The sequence below is a fragment of the Bombus flavifrons genome, chromosome 13, assembly GCF_040668555.2.
Source record: "Bombus flavifrons isolate JBK064 chromosome 13, iyBomFlav1_principal, whole genome shotgun sequence".
NCBI lineage: Eukaryota > Metazoa > Arthropoda > Insecta > Hymenoptera > Apidae > Bombus > Bombus flavifrons.
The window spans coordinates 1,150,984-1,169,310 of NC_138454.1; the positions used below are offsets into that span (position 1 = coordinate 1,150,984).

Genomic DNA, 18,327 nt, shown 5'->3' on the forward strand with positions numbered 1-18,327 from the left:
TGTTGCGCCTTTCTATCACCGCGCGCACTATACGGAATTTACTAGTATGCAAGCATAGCAACTAATAAAAAAAAAAAATTCTAAAACAAAATCGCGTAACGCGAACTGAAATTTTTGAAACGCGTAGTGATCCAAATCTGTATGGATCGCGTAATCCTACAAGTTTTAGCTGCATGTACTTTGGTTAGACTGAAACGCGATTCAAATCCCCTCCCGTAGGCTTACCTTTCAAACCACTCAACATACTTAGCGCTCATTATGATCAATATATCCAACATGTGCATGTGTACACCAAAATATTCGCCAAATAGAGCGAAACTAAATAATCATTCGGCAATTCATTGAAGCTCGATGAATAAACACTGTGGACCTATTACGAGGGCTTTAACTTCGGTGAAAACCTCGAACGGGTCGTTCCACCAAGGAGACGCGACTCTGACGAAATAAGCGTGCTATAGGGGCGCCAAAGTCGACAACCAGGAAGCTTTTCATTATCAAACAGAAGCTTTAGCGGGTCCATTACACTTCACTCCGGATCCAGACACATTAATTGCTGGCCCCTTTTCAGCTCGCCTCTCTTTTCGTCAATGAATCCAAAATGAATCTAACGATCATTCATTACCCGTGGAATAACGTTGAAGACAGCACGTAAAGCACGTAAAAAACATAGAGAAGAAACGAACGAGACGAGATAAATTTAGTTAAAGAGGACACGTCTAATTAAAAAAAAAAAAAAAAACCAGCGACAAATTGGTAGCAGAAAAAGAAGTTTTATAACTTGAAAGAAGATAGTTCGTTATAATGCTATAAAATATTCTAATTTCTTCAAATTTTACAGAGTGGTTAGTACTTAAATGTAAGAAAAGACAGTGACGCAAAAAATATTTAACAAATTGTTGGAATTCCTTTCTATAATCGCCACATGAATTCAATAGAACTCGCAAATGTGAGTTAATTAACGATAAGAAATGATTACAAATGAAATTTTGCGTTCACGCAGAATCAACCCTTAATGAATGAAATACGTTATGAATAGAATATACGTTATAAAGAGAAAAATAAGGGAAACAAAGAAAATGAAAGCTTTATTCTTAGATACACGACATTATTCCGTTTGGAATCTTTAACATTTTCTCATTGTTAGTGGCGCAGCTGCATCGAAATGTGTGCGGCTGACACGCGAAATTCACCGATCGACGAGAAATTTATTCGTTCAATAAATAACCGTGATTAATTCTGATCGCGTAAGCCGGCCTGCAACTCTCTTTTTTGTCTCTTGTTTCCACTCCTTCCCAGTGTCTTTTAGTTTGCATCCAGCCCCTGTTGTTGTCCTTACATCGCTACCTAATTACCCGCTCTCTACCTGTGTTTGTTATTTAGTACAGCATAATTTCTCTCCTTTTTTTTCATCGATTTCCGATTCGTCTTTTAACCCTTTCTTGATTACGTGTATTACTAGCGACGTAGTTGCGAGGTTCAGTTCAAATTTGAAATATGTCTCGTTATTGTGGACGTTGTTAACATTAAAAATGTTTCTTCTTACGATTAAGAAATGAATTTCAAAGTTATAAATAAGAAATGAATTCTGAATAAAGTAATTACCGATAGGACGAATTGGATCTGAATGTGTGATCACCGTTGTACGTTTATTCTACATTAATCACTTCGCCTCTTATAGTGGAAGTATTATAATTTAAGGACTTCATGTATCTGTATACGTTTCTTCCAGAATATTCATAAAACGAATGTCGGCGTCAGTATTATTATTTTGGATAGTATATTATTAGTATAAAATAAATATAAGTAAAACTTGTTACTACATATAAGATTATATACATGTCGGAGATGAAAGAACATCGGGATTTCCCGGCTGGAATGTTGGGAAAAACCCCAATACCCTAGTCCAGACTTTTAGTATAGTTACACTTAAGTAATAAAAATAAGCAATAGTTCTAATGTTCCAATCTGGCTTTATGACGATGGGTTCGGGCTCGAAGTGACATAACGGGTCACTAGACGTAGCCACGGTCACGGGAGGGACGTGTACCTGACAGAGATATGGAATGATTATATGGCCCTCATTAAGAACAAAGATTGACCCGAGAAGTGGGGACAGGAATATATAAGGGCAGTTTCATTGGGATCAGGGAGTTAGTCGTTGGACGAATTGCTGATTGAGTTATCGAGAAAGTTACTCGAATCGTGTATTATGTTGAGACTCGTCATCCCGTGGACCGTGGATTCGTTATCGAACCTGAATTCGTCGTCACCATCATCTCGACCATCCTGTCGCCGCTATTGCTCATAGCCTCTTGTAGTGTCCACATTTGTACCAATAAACCTTAGCTACATCCGCGATGGTAAAGTAAGTAAAGGTTCATCGAACGCCCCGAAAGTCCAACCTGACTCCGACATATATATACAGAGTGGTTGGTAACTGGTGGTACAAGCGGAAAGGGGGTGATTCTACGCGAAAAAAGAAGTCGAAAATATAGAATAACAATTTTTTTTTTTTTTTTTAATTTTTCCATCGAGACGTTATAACGAGACGTGATAAAGTGCACGCGTACCGAGCGAAAATTCAAAGTCGATTTTCTCGAAAACAAAGCCTCAAACGAAAAATTTTTATTCTATATTTTCGACTTCGTTTTTCGCGTAGAATCACCCCCTTTCCGCTTGTACCACCAGTTACCAACCACCCTGTATATTATTATATTATTAATTACTTACTATATATTATACTTATTATATATATCGGAGATGAAAGGACATCGGAGCCTTCCCTTTGGGACTTCGGAAAAATCCCTTAACACCGTAATCTACATTCTATCATAGGCGTAATTAAACAATTGTCGTCATTCGATCCGATTGTATTTGTTCGAGATTTGTGATAATGAGCTTGGGCTCGAGGCGACAGCCAGTCGCCGAACGTAACCGCGGTCACGGGATGAACGCTTTGTCTAACGAAGATATGGAGTAATTCTATAGCTCTCCTTAAAAGAAACATTTCTGGCGACACACGACAGTAAACATTCCAACGGTCTCTGTCCCGTGGCTCGCCACACGCAGACTCTATTCTTCGAGTAAGATGCCAGATGTCATGTTTGCCAGATGATTGCCAGTACATGTTCAGCTAGCCTGAGGGCCCGTTATGAATCTTAAGATTTAGCTAACTAAAGTCCTTCAAACAGACAAACAGTCTTTGTCCCAACTACGAGAAGATAGAGGAGACCTATTTTTCAACGAACGACGTCTCCCACTAGCAACTTTCCCTCGAGGGCGGCTAGCATCTTTTTCTAACCACCGATATGGAGATTGACCAATTAGCAACAACGCCAATTTCCCTTACTTTCTGAACGAAGGCTATCCTCGACGAATCCGATGATCTCGTGCCCTTAGACACACCCCAATATAGTTTTCCTCCGTGGCATCATTGACACGGAAATTCATTCTTTCTTGCGATCTCATCGACGAAAAGAGTAACGCCTTACGATCAGTGAATATTAACAAAGAGTCCGACTTAGATTTTGTGAGCATGTTCATCTATCGTCCCGTTGACCGCGGATTCGTTATTGAACCTAGGATCATTGTCATTAGTTTCTCGAGTATCTAATTACCACGGTTACTTGTCCAATCCTATAATAATCGTATTTGCACTAGTCAATGTCTTCTCTATTGCATATCGACACTGTGTAATCCAAACGAAGATTCGTTTCACGCCCCTAACCCTAATTCTAATGTAAACCCGGCATCAGAAGTGGGATCAGTGCCGGTCATAACAGTGCAAGAGCTTACGGCTATCGTGCGCGAGTTAATTCCGTCGCTAGTGCAAAAATCGAGTGTGGAACCTATCAATTTTTCGCCACCGCGTTTTAACCCTGAAACCGCGGGCTTCGACTCTGCTGCATGTTGCGCAGCTATCAATCTGATTATGGAGGAAAATCCTTTACCAAGCAGTGCCCTGAATATAATTCCAATAACGAGTGTCGAATCGACTTCTACGTAGTGGAGACACCAACTGGTAGATCAAGTCATCCGGGTGAGTCGTTTCCATTTTACCCCGATTTTGGAGCCGAATTAAAGAATCCATAGTCTTGAGAATTTCTGGCAAAAGAACGATTGATATAGTAGCAATGCGAGGAATAAGAAATATTTGTACTAAACGTAACTCTCAAATCTTGTTCGTTGCAGGTGTTAGTGGTTAGAGATAAATTTTTCATGTCCTCGCTGATAGTTATTTAAAATATGATATCGCAATTGATCGTGAAATTTTAAGCTAAGGTTTTGACGTAATATTACACAAAATAGCCCCGCTATGTGTAAAACAAAAATAATTCATGTCTGTAATAAAACCGCTGAAAACGAGATCTATGTTAATGAAGTTGACAATGAGGTACGTGGTAGTGATAAAAGTCGATCAATCTTTCTTTTCGAAAATTCAAAGATTCGTTCGTTACGGGTTTCCTACGTACTCGCGTAAATACAGGCCAGTTAGAAATGCAATTAATTGATCCTAACATCACCATACAAAAAGTCCTTATAGATTTCGCGAGGAAGAGTGCAGAATAGTACGTGAGAGAATAAGCGAATTAATTGGAGCCAAATATCATAAGGCCTAGTAATTCACCGTTCGCGAGGCCTATGTTACTCGTAAAGACAAACGATGGTTCAGATAGATGATTGGTAGATTTTCGAGAACTAAATAAAAAAAATACGGTCGCGGATCGGTACCCTTTACCCTTTATTGCGGATCAAGTCGCGAGATTGCAAAAGCGAGATATTTTACTAGTCTGCCATGGCCAGCGGATTTCGCCAAATCCCTATTCATCCTAATTCTAGGAAATATACAGCATTGGACGATTTGGACAATAAGTTGTTGTTTTCTTCAAATTCTTTTGTGCCTTTGTTCTGTCCATTCGACGTCTTTTATTTTCATAATCGTTTTTCCGAACGGCGATATTACGCTGACTCCGTCAAAACAAGGATTTTTGCATTTTTAGACAACCCTAATAATTTTGCAACTAATACTTTTCTAAATATTCTAATTTCCTCCTTGCTGCAATTTTTAAACCATCAAAGCGTTTACCACAGAAATCCCCAGAAGTAGACGTACCAAGTCTTCGGTACCATTTGATCCCTTTTCTAATTGTGGTGCCATAAGAAACCATTTGGTCGGAATAATTTATACCACACTTCATTGTATTCAACAACAGCTAGTGGTTTTAATGTTGCGAACAAACGAAACGAAAGATCATTTTTGAGATTCCTTTGAAAACACATATGGCAGCCAACGTGCCATTCGTACGTTGTTGTTTATTTGGATAATGTTCTAATTGTTGCCTACTAAATAGATCAAGCTCTAAAAAGACCACACAACGTATTAAATACCCTCGTAAATGCCGGATTTTCTTGTAATTCTTCTAAATGCTCTTTCCTAAACATATCGGTACTCTATTTGGGACATGTAATTCATAACGGAGAAGTTCGCCCCAACCCGGGTGAAATACAAACCTTGAGTACTTTACCTGAACCAACGACAGTCACACGGCATTGACAGTTCATAGGTTTAGCTTTTTATTTCCGAAAATTCGGCCCTAAATTTTCACAGGTAATGAAACCCTTGTATGCACTTACTTCCGGTAACAAAAACATAACTTGGACGGATAGGCATGGAAAAAATAAGGCAAAAGGTAATTTCTGTCCTGACCGACGCGCCGGTGTTAATGGTATTTGACCCAAACTATCCGATAGAACTTCATACAGACGCTAGTTCGGATGGATATGAGGCTATTTTAATGCACAAGGCGGAAGGTAAAAATAGAGTAATAGAATATTACAGTATAAGAACTAGCCCTGCGGAATCTAAGTATCATTCATATGGACTAGAGACGTTAGCAGTTGTTAAACGCTGTTAAACATTTTCACCACTATTTACATGAAAGAGAATTTCTTGTTGTCACTGGTTGCAATTCCTTGAAGGCATCTAATAATAAGGTTAAACTTACTTACAAACTTTTAATTTTGACAGTGTATATCGAGCAGGTAAACGAATAGCTCACGTAGATTTCTTTCCGCGGAATCCCATAGACATTGATCATAGTATAATTAACAAAGTCAAAGAAAAGAAATTAATCTAACCGAAATCTCAGAAGATTGGCTGTTAATAGAATAACGTCGGGATTCTCAAATTTCAGAAATCGTCACTAAATTGCAAAATGATGAGCTCGCGGAAGATGTCGCAAATACAAATGAATTACGAACCGGTACCCTTTATCGTAAAATACAAAGAAAAGGCAGGACTCTCTTCTTGCCCATTGTCTCAAGAGGTTTTAGGTGGTCCGTTATTAACCATGTGCAACAGTCAATTATGCACTTAGGTTGGGATGAAACGCTTGAGAAACCGTACGAGTATTACTGGTTCGAAGGAATGGCGAAATAAGTTCGTAAATTCGTTGAGAACTGTCGTGCTTGTCGAGTTTCGAAGGCTAGTTCAGGTAAAGTACAAGCTGAACTACATCCTATACTTAAGACCAGCATACCTTGGCATACAGTTCACGTGGACATAACGGGCAAACTAAGCAGTAAAAGTGATTCGAAAGAATATGTCATTGTTTTGGCCGACGGCTTCATTAAATTCGCATATCTGCATCATACTCGTAAAGTAGATTCCCTTAGTACCGTTAAAGCACCTAAGTATGCTATATTTTTATTCGGCAGTCCTTGCCGGATAATGGCGGATCAAGGAAGATGTTTTACGGGCAGAGAATTTCAAGATTTTTGTCAAGGAAAACACTAAACTACACTTAATCTCAACCGGTGCGAGTAGGGCCAACGGACAGGTAGAGCGTATGATGGGTACGCTAAAGAGTACGCTTACAACGGCAGAAACGACCGGGCGGTCGTGACAATTTACAGATCGGTAAAGCAGCACGACCATACATACGACTTGATACTACCCGATAGTATAGAAGAAAAGGCAATAGGTATCTCCGGTGTAAGACAACAAGCCATAAGAAATATAGAGACTAGTGCCAAATATGACAAGGACAAATTTGACAAAACTAAGGCAAAAGTGGCTAGGTTTAACCTCGGTGATTTTGTATTGCGCAAAAACGAAGAGACACCAGACGGAGTTAGATACGAAATTCAAGGGTCCATTCGTGATAGCAAAGATTTTAGAAGGAGATAGATATATTTTAAAAACCTTAGACGGCAAACGATCACATGAAGACAGACATGACAGATTAAAAAAAATGCCAGATAGTTGCGTTCCTGCTGAGTTGGACGTCTGTAGTGATGACAACGATGGTGATAATAACGATGCGAGTACACTGACCTCAGAGGATCATTAGCACTATGACCACAACACATAGCATTCAGTATTTCCACACACAAGTCTAGTGAGATAATGCACTGGCACACAAGCCTAGTGTGACAATGCACTAGCATTCACAAGCCTAGTGCGCGATAATGCACTGGCACACAAGCCTAGTGTGACAATGCACTAGCATTCACAAGCCTAGTGCGCGATAATGCACTAGCACACAAGCCTAGTGTGCCAATGCACCAGCATTCACAAGCCTAGTGCGATAATGCACTAGCACACAAGCCTAGTGTGACAATGCACTAGCATTCACAAGCCTAGTGCGATAATGCACTAGCACATAAGCCTAGTGTGACAGTGCACTAGCATTCAGTGTCTTCACACACGTCCAGAGTAGTAATACGATTCAACAAACTGAGATTCATTCGTGTACGAAATCGAAAATGATCTGTCGTGTCATTACGGTCTGACTGGCAACTCACAGAATGCAACTGGCACTTTGAATACAAATTATAACGATACAAATTCTTGTTCTCTTTCATTTTTCTGTTGACAAACTTCCGAACTAAATTTTGTTGGACCCTTGGCTTATTTGGAATGTCTAATTAAATGGTAAATAATAACAGTTGGATCGAGTCTAATATAGGAAAACACGACATTCCAGATGCACCCGAGGACGGGTGATTGTCAGGATGGTCGTGTCGGAGATGAAAGAACATCGGGATTTCCCGGCTGGAATGTTGGAAAGCCCCAATACCCTAGACCAGACTTTTACTATAGCTACACTTAAGTAATAAAAATAAAAAATAGTTCTAATGTTCCAATCTGGCTTTATGACGATGGGTTCGGGCTCGAAGTGACATAACGGGTCACTAGACGTAGCCACGGTCACGGGAGGGACGTGTACCTGACAAAGGTATGGAATGATTATATGGCCCTCATTGAGAACAAAGATTGACCCGAGAAGTGGGGACAGGAGTATATAAGTGCAATTTCATTTGGATCAGGGAGGAGTTACGCAGATAGTTAGTTAGTCGTTGTACGAATTGCTGATTGAGTTACCCGAATCGTGTATTACGTTGATACTCGTCATCCCGTGGACCGTGGATTCGTTATCGAACCTGAATCCGTGGTCACTATCATCTCGACCATCCTATCGCTGCGATTACTCATAGCTTCTTGTAGTGTCCACATTCGTACCAATCAACATTAACTACATCCGCGATGGTAAAGCTATTCCAATCCTTCTCCGACATATATATACATATGAACCTTTATTTACTTTACCATCGCGGATGTAGCTAAGGTTTATTGGTACAAATGTGGACACTACAAGAGGCTATGAGCAATAGCGGCGACAGGATGGTCGAGATGATGGTGACGACGAATTCAGGTTCGATAACGAATCCACGGTCCGCGGGATGACGAGTCTCAACATAATACACGATTCGAGTAACTTTCTCGATAACTCAATCAGCAATTCGTCCAACGACTAACTCCCTGATCCCAATGAAACTGCCCTTATATATTCCTGTCCCCACTTCTCGGATCAATCTTTGTTCTTAATGAGGGCCATATAATCATTCCATACCTCTGTCAGGTACACGTCCCTCCCGTGACCGTGGCTACGTCTAGTGACCCGTTATGTCACTTCGAGCCCGAACCCATCGTCATAAAGCCAGATTGGAACATTAGAACTATTGCTTATTTTTATTACTTAAGTGTAACTATACTAAAAGTCTGGACTAGGGTATTGGGGTTTTTCTCAACATTCCAGCCGGGAAATCCCGATGTTCTTTCATCTCCGACACGGCCATCCTGACAATCGCCCGTCCTCGGGTGTATCTGGAATGTCGTGTTTTCCTATATTAGACTCGATCCAATTACTATTATTTACCATTTAATTAGATATTCCAAATAAGCCAAGGGTCCAATGAAACAACAACATCTAGTTCGGAGGTTTGACAACGAAAGAAATAAAAGAGAAAAGAAAAACATTTGTAACGTCATGATTAGTATTCAAGGTGCCAGTTACATTCTGTGAATTATCAGTCGGATCGTAGAGGCATAATGGACCATTTTCGAGTTCGTACCCCAATAAATCTCGATTTTCTAGATCGCACTAGAGCCTAGAGTTTCGTCCCACGGTTTCCTTGAGCTTTATGACATCTGTCGTCCGCAGAGCAACCCCTGTCCCAACCGAACCTCAACCCATATATCGCCCGGAGGGCGTAACACATCTCAACGAGACTTAACACATCTACCGCCCAGAGGGCATAACACGTCTCAACGAGACTTAACAGATCCACCGCCCAGAGGGCATAGCACGTCTCAACGAGACTTAACACATCCACCGCCCAGAGGGCATAGCACGTATCAACGAGACTTAACACATCCACCGCCCAGAGCGCATAACACGTCTCAACGAAACTTAACACGTATATCGCCCTTGGAAACGCGTGCGAACTCCCTCCGCCATCGTGCTATTGATCTTCCGAGATCAGGGTACTCATATCATCATGATCACTGTTTTTGCCATCACTACCGACGTCCAATTCAGCCGGAATACGACTATCTGGCATCTTTCTCAGTCTGTCGTGTCCATCCTTATATGTTCGTTTGCCGTCTAAAGTTTTTAAAGTATATCGATCTCCTGGCAAGATCTCTGCTATCTCGAATGGACCCCTGAATTTCGGATCTAACTTCGTCTGATTTCTCTCTGCGTTTTTTTCGCAATACCAGATTAGCGAGTTTAAACTTAACTATTTTGACTTTATTTTTGTCAAATCTGTCTTTGTCGTATTTGGCACTAGACTCGATATTTATTATGGCTTGTTGTCTTACTTCAGCGATGTCTATTGTTTTTTCTTCTATATTGTCGGGTAGTATCAAGTCATATGGTCTTACTGCTTTACCGATCAGGAGTTCTAACGGGCTCCATTTAGTCACACGGTTGGTGGTGCAATTTAAAGGCAACTATATTTCACCAACCGCGTCTTGCCACGACCGCCCGGTCGTTCCTACCGTTGTAAGCGTACTCTTTAGCGTACCCATCATACGCTCTACCTGTCCGATGGCCCTACTCGCACCGGTTGAGATTAAGTGTAGTTTAGTGTTTTCCTTGACAAAAATCTTGAAATTCTCTGCCCGTAAAACATCTTCCTTGATCCGCCATTATCCGGCAAGGACTGCCGAATAAAAATATAGCATACTTAGGTGCTTTAACGGTACTAAGGGAATCTACTTTACGAGTATGATGCAGATATGCGAATTTAATGAAGCCGTCGACCAAAACAATGACATATTCTTTCGAATCACTTTTACTGCTTAGTTTGCCCGTTATGTCCACGTGAACTGTATGCTAAGGTATGCTGGTCTTAAGTATAGGATGTAGTTCAGCTTGTATCTTACCTGAACTAGCCTCCGAAACTCGACAAGCACGACAGTTCTCAACGAATTTACGAACTTCCCTCGAACCAGTAATACTCGCACGGTTTCTCAAGCGTTTCATCCCAACCTAAGTGCATAATTAACTGTTGCACATGGTTAATAACGGACCACCTAAAACCTCTTGGAACAATGGGCAAAAAGAGAGCCCTGCCTTTTCTTTGTATTTTACGATAAAGGGTACCAGGTCGTAATTCATTTGCATTTGCGACATCTTCCGCGAGAACATCATTTTGCAATTTAGTGACGATTTCTGAAATTTGAGGATCCCGACGTTATTCTGTTAACAGCCAATCTTCTGAGATTTCGGTTAGATTAATTTCTTTTCTTTGACTTTGTTAATTATACTATGATCAATGTCTATGGGATTCCGCGGAAAGATATCTACGTGAGCCATTCGTTTACCTTCTCGATACACACTGTCAAAATTAAAAGTTTGTAAGTAAGTTTAACCTTATTATTAGATGCCTTCAAGTAATTGCAACCAGTGACAACAAGAAATTCTCTTTCATGTAAATAGTGGTGAAAATGTTTAACAGCGTTTAACAACTGCTAACGTCTCTAGTCCATATGAATGACACTTAGATCCCGTAAGGCTAGTTCTTATACTGTAATATTCTATTACTCTATTTTTACCTTCCGTCTTGTGCATTAAAATAGCCTCATATCCATCCGAACTAGCGTCCGTATGAAGTTCTATCGGATAGTTCGGGTCAAATACCATTAACACTGGCGCGTCGGTCAGGACAGAAATTACCTTTTGCCTTATTTTTTCCATGCCTATCCGTCCAAGTTATGTTTTTATTACCGGAAGTAAGTGCGTACAAGGGTTTCATTACCTGTGAAGATTTAGGGCCGAATATTCGGAAATAAAAAGCTAAACCTATGAACTGTCAATGCCGTGTGACTGTCGTTGGTTCAGGTAAAGAACTCAAGGTTTGTATTTCACCCGGGTTGGGGCGAACTTCTCCGTTATGAATTACATGTCTCAGATAGAGTACCGGTATGTTTGGGAAAGAACATTTAGAAAAATTAGAAGAAAATCCGGCATTTACGAGGGTATTTAATACGATGTACAATCTTTCTAGAGCTTGATCTATGGAGTAGGCAATAATTAATCCTATAATAATTAATAAACATCCTCAAAATAAACAACAGCGTACGAATAGCACGTTGACTGCCATACGTGTTTTTAAAGGAATCTCAAAAATGATCTTTCGTTTCGTTTGTTTGCAACATTAAAATCACCAGCCGCTGTTGAGTACAATGCAGAAAAGTTTTTTTTTTCTATTTATTTATTTAAATTTTACAATTTGTCCTGTAGGACATTTGGTAAAATGTTATATCTTGATGTTGTAATAATATAACATGTGGGTGGTTACCCCCAGCAGGGTACCATCTTCGTGTTTGTTAGGTTATGTCCTTTGTGAGATCTGTTGGGTGTTTCCTTTTTAGTCTTCTTTCTATGTTTGATGTGTTGATCGTTTCCGCTGCCAGCCGGTTTGGGTGCGTTGCTATTCTTTCTCTGTACCTTCTTGCGTATCTGCTAATCTCCTCCTTGACCGTTGGTATTCCAAGGTCTTTCCGTATATCTTCGTTTCTGACGTACCATGGTGCGTTTATTATTGTTCTGAGGATTTTAGCTTGTATTGTCTCTATTGTGCTTATATGGCTCATTGCTGCTGTTCCCCATAGTGGTATTCCGTTTTGTGATCGTTTTGTATATTTTTAATTTGTTTTCAATGCTTAGTTTGGATTTTCGACTTGTTAACCATTGCATTTGTCTCCTTGCTGTCTGTATTTTGTGTATTATTGATTTAATATGTTGTTTCCATGTAAATCGTGTATCTAGGTGGAGTCCTAGGTATTTGACTTGCCTTGTTTGTGTTATTTGCGTGCCGTTAAGTATAATGTTTGGTGATATCTGTTTTCGCAGTGTGAATGTAATGTGGTTGCATTTATACGAATTTTGCATTTCGTGGTTGCATTTTGGTACGAATTTAATAAATGATATATTTGTTCCGGGAATTGTTTCCTGATTGTTTGTAGAAGGCATTCGTGGATGCAGAAAAGTGTGGTATAGATCACTCCGACCAAATGGCCTCCCATGTCACCAAAATTAGAAAAAGGATCAGATGGTACAGAAGACTTGGTACGACTACTTCTGGGGGATTTCTGTGGTAAACGCTCTGCTGGTTCAAAAATTGCAGCAAGGAAGAAATTAGAATGTTTAGACAAGTATTAGTTGCAAAATTATTAAGGTTGTCAAAAAAAAAAAAAAATGCAAAATTCCTGTTTTCGACGGTGTCAGCATAATATCGCCGTTCGGAAAAACGATTCCAAAAGAAACACCAGACGCGCACGCAACCATGTTATGCAAATAAAAGACGTCGAGTTGACCAAGCAAAGGCACAAAAGAATTTGAAGAAACAATAACTTATTGTCCAAATTGTCCAACTAGGGTACCAATGCTGTATACTTCCTAGAATTAGGATGAATCGGGATTCGGTGAAACCCGCTGGCCATGTCAAACTAATAAAATATCCCGCTTTTGCACTCTCCCGACTTGATACGCAATAAGGGGTAAAGGATACAGATCCGCGACAGTATTTTTATTTAGTTCCCGAAAATCTACCAATCATCTATCTGAACCATCGTTCGTCTTCACGAGTAACATAGGGCTCATGAACGGTGAATTACTAGACCTTATGATTTTTGGCTCTAATTAATTCACTTATTCTCTCACATACTATTATGCGCTTTTCCTCGCTAAGTCTATAAAGACTTCTTTGTACGGGGATGTTAGCATCAATTAATTGTATTTCTAATTGGCTTGTATTTACGCGAGTACGTAGGAAACCCGTAACGAATGAATCTTTGAATTTTCGAAAAGAAAGATTAGTCGACTATCACGTACATCATTGTCAACTTCATTAACATCGATCTCGTTTTCAGCGGTTTTATTACAGGCATTAATTATTTTTGTTTTACACATAGCGAGGCTATTTTGTGTAATATTACGTCAAAACCTTCACTTAAAATTTAACGATCAATCACGATAAGATATTTTAAACATATTTTAAATAACTATCAGTAATCACATGAAAAATTTATCTCCAATGTAAAACCACTAATACCTGCAATGAACAAGATTTCAGATGTACTTTTAGTACAAATATTCCTTATTCCTCTCATTACTACTATATCAATCGTTCTTTTGCCAGAAAATCTCAAAATTTTTTTTTTTTTTTATTAACGTGGAGGAAATCCTCACGGACACCAGGTCGCTTCTGGGGAAAGCGGCGTGGTAGTGCCGGACTCCAACCGACTAAAACCTCCACGATGACCGTCCCGGCTGCGATCGAGAGGGGCCCGGGAACCGGTGTAAGCGATACACCCCCCCCCCCGCGCTCAATACGTCCCCTAATGATGCGATGTGCGGCCACGTCACACCGCGCCTCGTCGCCGGGGCCGCCGTGCCAGACAGTCCGGTTCCCCTACCAGGCTGCTCTGCGGCCCCGGGGGCGCTGAGCTGCCAGCGCCTAAGTTTGTACCCCGCCGGGGGACGCGGCGGACCTAGTGCTTCTCACCGAAGCGCGTCCATGACCCTTGCCGCGCCCTCGCCGGTCGGTTCTCTCAGGGTGAGAGTACCGCACCCTTACCCTCTCCGCAGCCTCTTTTCGAAACATGACTTGTTCACAGAAGGAGGTCACGGCCCTCCTCCTTCTCTCGCTTATCAACAATGCCTCGAAGATCACCGGAGACGAAAGATCCCCACCGATTTCCACGATGAGGTCGTGGCGCGGCCGCGCCCACGCCGGACAGTATTCTAGCGTGTGCTGCGCCGAATCCACGCTCGCATCGCAGTGGTGGCAGCGCGCGGTCGCCTCCTTTCCGATTCGGTGCAGATACTCACCGAAGCAACCGTGTCCGGTGAGCACTTACGTCACCCTGTAGGTCAGGGGAGGCCCGCCGCCGTCCAACCAAACGTCCCAGTTTGGAAGGACGGCCCCGAGGACCCTTATCCCCGGCGCACCCGCTCTCGTGTCGAGGCTGACGCGCAATCTGTCCAGCAAAGCTCGCCGAGCCCGAACCCTGACGTCGGCGCCCACCGGGCCGGCCCCGTCCGACACACCCCGAGTGTGGAGATAAATCTCACGACACCTCAGGGCCTGCAATTCGAACGGGGGAAACCCGGCGAGCACCGCCGCTGCCGCCGCCGAAATGGTGCGAAAGCAACTCACTACCCGGCCACCGTCCTGTGCAGCCTCCTGACCACTAGGAGACTGCGACGGTTGGTCATCAGGTCCTCCGCTCAGATCGGAGCTCCGTAGAGGAGCTTCGATCGCACCACGCCGGCGTACAGCCGGCGCACTCCGACGTCGGGCCCGCCCAGCCGAGGCAGCAGACGTCCTAAGGCGTTCGCCGTCGCCTCAACAGACGGCGTCAGGCGCTCGAAGTGAGAGCCGAAGGTCCAGTGGCTGTCGAGGGTCAGACCCAGATACTTCATGCTTGTTCCAACCCCGATCTCAGCCCCTTCCAACCTCAGGCGGTAACCCGCTGGAGGCGTCGCGTGATCGGCCTTGCGGCAAAACCACATTGCCTCGGACTTCTCAGGGGACACCCTCAGTCCCAATCCCTTGATTTCGGCGACCACGCAGGCCACCGGCAGCTCCGCCAGGCGGACGGTTCTACCCCATGCCGTGCCCCAGACCAGCACCAACGTGTCGTCGGCGTAGCACGCCAGTGCGGAGTTCGGAGGCATCGGCGTCCGAAGTACCGCGTCGTACGCGATGTTCCACAGCAACGGGCCCAACACCGAACCTTGCGGGACCCCGCGGTGTACAGCCCTCCCGGTTACCCCTCCGCCCCGGACGGTGTAGATCATACGGTGTAGATACGCGGGTACCCGATGAAATTCGAGGGCCCGGCATATCCTGTCCCATGGGATGCTGTTGAAGGCGTTGACCACGTCCAGCGACACGGCCAACGCCACGTAACCACGCCGCTCGGCCCCCTCGACAAGGGAGCGGACACGGGCGACAGCGTCGGTCGTAGATCGCCCCCTCCGGAAACCAAACTGGCCATCGTGTAACCCGGGCACACTCCGGGACAAGTGCGACTCCAGGCGGGCAGCCACCACTCTCTCCCGCCTCGTCCAAAAGGCACACCGGCCGGAAGGCGGAAGGCGAGTCCGGAACGCCCCGGCTTCGGCAGCAGGACCATCCGCCCCTCCTTCCACGAAGTGGGGAATTCACCTCGAGACAGGCATCCGTCGAACAGACGCGTTAGTCTCGGGGCCAAGACACCGGCGACGTCCTTCCACAGGCAGGCCGGGACTCCATCGGGACCCGGAGCTTTCCGCGCTCCGATCCTCTCGACGGCCCCGGCCAGTTCTTCCTCGGTGACCCTCGATTCCGGGCTCCAACTTCCCGCAGTGACCCGTGGTTTTTCTTCCAGCGCTTGAGACTCCTGCTCCTCCTCTCCGGTAAAGCTGCCAACTCCCTCGTTCGCTGCTCCCGGAAACAGGGTGCCGACGATCTCCTCCAGGAACCGAGGGTCCATGATCTCCGTTAAGGGAGGCGCCCATGGACGGAGTTTGTTCAATACCATTTTGTAAGGGCGCCCCCAGGGATCAGAGTCGAGGCTGGGCAGAAGCTCGTCCCAGGCCCGCCTCTTCGCCTCCTTGATGGCTCGTTGCAGGGGCCTCCGCGCTTCGCGGTAGACCTCGTACAGACGAGCCACTGTGCCTTCGTCCTCCCGCCGTCTACGGCGGGATCTGGTGTACTGGCGCCGAGCGTGGATACACGCTTCGCGGAGACGAGCGATCTCCTCGGACCACCAGTACACAGCGCCGGCGCGACGCGACGCTCCAGACCGTGGCATACACGAATCACAGATCGCGTGCATGTCGCGCCTCAGCCGGGTGGCTCCCGCTTCCGCGTCCCCGTCGGTCGGGGATTCTTCCAACCAAGCCACGGCTATAGCGGCCGCCGCCATGAAGTCCTCGTCGCGGCGGGTCACCGCCCACCGCGGGAATTTTCTTCTCCTTCCCGGTGGGCCGATGGGCCCGCGCGCACCCGACGAACGGTCGCCCATCGCGCCACCAACCGCCACCTCCATCAAGATGTAGAGATGGTCCGAGAGGGTCTCCTCCGGGGAGACCTCACAACCGGAAACGCGGCGGGATGCGGCGGGGTTTGCCCATGTGAGGTCCATTATGGACTCGCCCCGCCACGCCACGCACGTGCTGCACGACCCCCGGTTCATAAGCCGGAGGTCGAGTGCGGCCGCCCAGTCCTGTACGTCGCGCCCCCTTCTGTTGGTCCGGCGGGAAACCCACGCCGTTGAGTGGCCGTTGAAGTCCCCGAGGACCAATGACGGGCAGGCGCCCAAACATCTCGTGCAAGCCGCGAGTCCGTCCAGAAAGGAGGCGTATTCTGTCCGGCTGATGTTGGGCGACACGTAGACGGCCACCACGACCAGGTCGCCCTATTTCACGGCGACGAAGCCCCGTCCCCGCTCAATCACCGAGCAGGAAGGGCTTCCCGCAATCCCAGCCCACGATATGGCGACCGAGCCGATCAGATCCCCAGAGCCTCGTGACGCGTTGGGAATGCTGTACGGCTCGGCCACTGCCGCCAGAGCAATCCACCGCTCCGTCAGGATTTGAAACATTAAGTCCTGAGCGCGGCGGGAGCGGTTAAGATTGCACTGCAGGAGCAGTTGTCCTCCTTCTCTTCTTCCGCTCACGTCGGGGAAGGCTCCGTCTCCATAGCCTCCTCCGGGCCGTTCCCCTCGCAGTCGTTGTGTCCGACTTCTCCATCCTCTCTTCTGTCCTTCGTGGGGTCAGTTGACGGCGGTATTGTTTCCTTCCTCGTCACCGCATCCCCACCGTCGCCTGGAACGGTTCTTGCTTCCTGTGCGGCCCTCCTCTTACGGGCAGGCGGTTTGCATGCCGGTGATCCCATACGGTGCGACACGGGCAGTCCCAGGTCCGCGCACACCGGACACGTGGGTACTCGCTCCGAGTAGTCCCTGGCGCGATGTCCTTCCGCCCCGCACCGGTAGCAGCGCTCCGACCGGTCGGCCGTCGATGTGCTGTCCCGGCGAACGTGACCCGATTCCATGCACCTGAAGCATTGGAGTCGGCGCGCAGGGAGAGGGGAAACCCTCGCCGCTGACCAACCTATGTTGATCCTACCTCCTGGTCCGGCATCTCTTCCTCTGCTGATTCTCCTGGCCGCTGTCAGCGGGCAGCGTAGCCATACCGCCTCGAGGCCCCGAGGAGCGGAACGTATACCCCCACGTTGACCTCGTCGGCGTGGCAGCCCCCGGCCTCAGCAACGGCGGCTGCCACCTCCTCCGCGGTGACCGAGACCTCCAGTCCGGTCACTCTTAGTTCGGCCGTCCTTCGCGGGACGGTGACCTTGGCGGGCAAATCCTCCATCCGCTCGGCCAGTCGCGATGCTTTGCTTCCAGCGTCCTGGCCTGAGATTTCGAACAGCAGCACCCCCGTGATCGCCCTCCTCGGTCTTAACTCCGTGATGTCGAGT

The 18,327-nt window shown here is 45.6% G+C and overlaps 1 long non-coding RNA gene across 1 annotated transcript in view; it reads left to right on the plus strand.

Annotated features, from left to right (window-relative positions):
* LOC138185909 (uncharacterized) overlaps positions 1-4,475 on the plus strand; it is a 346,632-nt gene extending 342,157 nt beyond the window's left edge. The window contains exon 2 of the long non-coding RNA XR_011174743.1: positions 3,180-4,475. This is a non-coding gene — a long non-coding RNA (uncharacterized LOC138185909). The remainder of the gene's footprint in view (positions 1-3,179) is intronic.
* Positions 4,476-18,327: the final 13,852 nt, after the last annotated feature.